Here is a 3,136-nt window from a genome sequence, read left to right as displayed (position 1 = left end):
AACAAAAAATTTGCACAAGAAAGGACATATAATCATATTTGTTGGATGTAATCATAAGCATACTACTTGATTCTAGTGTAAAAAAAATCTTTACAAAAGCCATTGTGCAAAAACAAAAGTATAATAGATATGACTGCTGTGCTTTAGATATCTTGTTCTCAAGCTTGGCCCTTTGGCCCTTGGCTAGCATCTTGGATTTCAGGATAAGTGATGAGCAATTTACTGTATCTAAATCGTTTGTGCAAACAATATGGTTTATTCTAAATATCTGCATTTCTTTCTCAAGCCTAGAATTTTGCTCATGTTAAGCAGAGGATGCCTAGGTGACAAGCCCTCAATAAATAATAAAAACACTGGACACTTGGTCTCCAAGGAGTTTCCTGGTTGACAACATATTGCAGTTGTCAATACCAGGTGAAGGAATTAAGTGCATCCTATGTGACTTCTTCTGGAGAGGACAGGACTCAGGTAGCGCATACCTGGTCTCTGGACTTCATCCCATGTGTCCTTTATTGTTGCTGATTTTGCTCTTTCTTTTGCTGAAAAGTTAGATAGATAGATAGATAGATAGATAGATAGATAGATAATCTTAGCCATGATGCTATGGTTTGAATGTACCCCTCCCCTAAGTTTAGGTTTTGGAAACTTAACCCCCATGCAACAGTATTGAGAACTGGAATCTTTAAGGGCTTATTAGAGTTCTTCCCTCAAGAATGAATTAACACTATTATCATGGCAGTGGATTTTTTTTTTTACTTTTATTTTTACTTTTCATTATCAACAACTGCCATCAGAACTCTAGCTGCTATTAACTTCTGTGCCTCACAGAGCATCAGCTTATTCATTCCAGTCAGCTGACCAGAGTGGGTTTCTTTTAAAAAAATAAAAGTTCAACCTATGCTCCCACTTGCTCATGGTTCAGGCCCTCCTTCTTCCTTGTGCCATGGAATGACACAGCACAAAGGCCCTCACCAGATGCTGGCCACTCCATTGGACTTCCCAGACTCCATAGCTGTAAACCAATAGATTTCTATTCATTGTAAACTACCCAGTTCTGTAGTATTTTGTTATAGCAGCATAAAACAGACTAATACACATGAATACAACTATTCTGTCAAGTCTTGCGAAATCTCCAAGTGAATCATCCAGCTCAAAAGTAATGTTGAGGTGAGATTGATTTAACAAAATGTTGCCAATATCTAAATTAATAAATTAAGAAATATAAGAATATTATCCAGGAATTAAAAGCTAAGTACCAGAAGAAATAGCTAGAAATAGAGTTTTTCCTCTGAGTGATGGATGTGAGACAAAAAAAGGATATAGCTGGGGATGGTTGTCTCTCCATAGAAGCTTTGAAATTATTTAAAAACTGTATATGTATATTACTTTAATAAAAGTCAAAATTAAAATGAGAATAGAAATTGTTTTTAGGAAAATCTCATTAAATTTCTATTATTATTAACTACAAGCCAGGTACTATGCTTTTGATATTATATAATTAATCTTACTTAATTCCCCCCCCCTTTCAATCACACCCACACCCACACAAAAAAATTTAGCCCTCTGTAAAGGTTATGTCATTTACTTATAACAGAATAAAAATTCTTATTTGGATGAACTTCCAGGAAGCTGAGGATACAGTTAGCTCCTAAATCCAAATCTTCCTACATTTCCTCAAACCACAATAAGGAATAACAAAAACCATTAGAAACCCACAGCTTCCGCAGAAATAGAAAATAGAAAATGCCCAAACCTTAATTTACCTACAAGTACAAAAAGAAACATCAAATACCAGGGATTTATCTTGCCAACTCCCACAGCAAGCCTTAGTAGAGAGCAAGAGTTCTCTATTAGAAAGACCGTGGGGCTGGGGATGTGGCTCAAGTGGTAGCGTGCTCGCCTGGCATGCGTGCCGCCCGGGTTCGATCCTCAGCACCACATACCAACAAAGATGTTGTGTCTGCCGAAAACTAAAAAATAAATATTAAAATTCTCTCTCTTTAAAAAAAAAAGATATTAAAAAAAAAAAAGAAAGACCGTGGAAGAGAGAAAAGAGGTCCTAGGAGAGCCTCAGATTAATCCAAACCCACCTCCAGAAAGAGGAAGACTACCCTAAGGGCATAAATTCTGAAAGACATCTGGAAGACCAGAGCAGTGACCACCAAGGGGAAATAAGAGGACACGTGATCCAGTTCTTAGAGGGAATGTTTTCAATTTTTCTCCATTTAGAATGATGTTGGCTTGGGTTTAGTGTAAATGTAGCTTTTACAATGTTGAGGTATGTTCCTACTATCCATAATTTTTCTAGTGTTTTGAGCATGAATGGATGCTGAATATGGTCAAATGCTTTTTATGCATCTATTAAGATAATCATGTGATTCTTGTCTTTAAGTCGATTGATGTGATGAATTACATTTATTGATTTTCATATATTGAACCATCCTTGCATCTCTGGGATGAACCCCACTTGATTGTGGTGTGCTATCATCCTAATATGTTTTGTATGCAATTTGCTAGTATTTTATTAAGAATTTTTGCATATATGTTCATCAGGAATATTTGTCTGAAGTTTTCTTTCCTTGAAGCATCTTTGCCTGGTTTTGATATCAGGGTGTTGCCATCCTCATAGAATGAATTTGGAAGGGTTCCCTCCTTTACTATTTCATGGAATAATTTGAGGAGGATTGGTGTTAGTTATCCTTTAAGGGTCTGGTAGAACTCAGCTGAGAATTCATCTGCTTCTGGGTTTTTTGTTGTTGTTGTTGGTAGGCTTTTGATGACATCTTCAATTTCATTGCTTGAAATTGATCTGTTTAAATTTTCTATGTGCTTCTGATTCAATTTGGGAAAGTCATATGTCTCTAGAAACTTGTCGATGGCTTCATGATTTTCTATTTTATTGGAGCATGGATTTTCAAAATCATTTCTGATCATCTGTATTTCAATAGTGTCTGTGGGGATATTTCTGTTTTCATCACTAAATTTAGTAAGGTTTTATTAATTTCATATTTTCAAAGAATCAACTTTTTGTTTCATTGATTTTTTGAATTTTTGTTTCAATTTCAATTTCATTGATTTCAGCTCTGATTTTAATTATTTCCTTCTTTTACTTCTTTGGGTGTTGATTTGTTCTTCT

General features: G+C 35.3%; 1 non-coding gene across 1 annotated transcript; it reads right to left on the bottom strand.

Annotated features, from left to right (window-relative positions):
- Window positions 1–785: 785 nt before the first annotated feature.
- LOC113190014 (small nucleolar RNA SNORD28) lies at window positions 786–859 on the bottom strand. The gene has a single exon (XR_003301723.1). It is a non-coding gene; the product is annotated as a small nucleolar RNA SNORD28 (small nucleolar RNA).
- Between the last annotated feature and the right edge of the window lie 2,277 nt (window positions 860–3,136).

Source organism: Urocitellus parryii, chromosome 5 (genome assembly GCF_045843805.1).
Source record: "Urocitellus parryii isolate mUroPar1 chromosome 5, mUroPar1.hap1, whole genome shotgun sequence".
In the NCBI taxonomy this organism is placed as follows: Eukaryota; Metazoa; Chordata; class Mammalia; order Rodentia; family Sciuridae; genus Urocitellus; species Urocitellus parryii.
Note: the sequence above shows the minus strand (reverse complement) of the source record. Positions and strands in the feature narration are given on the sequence as shown.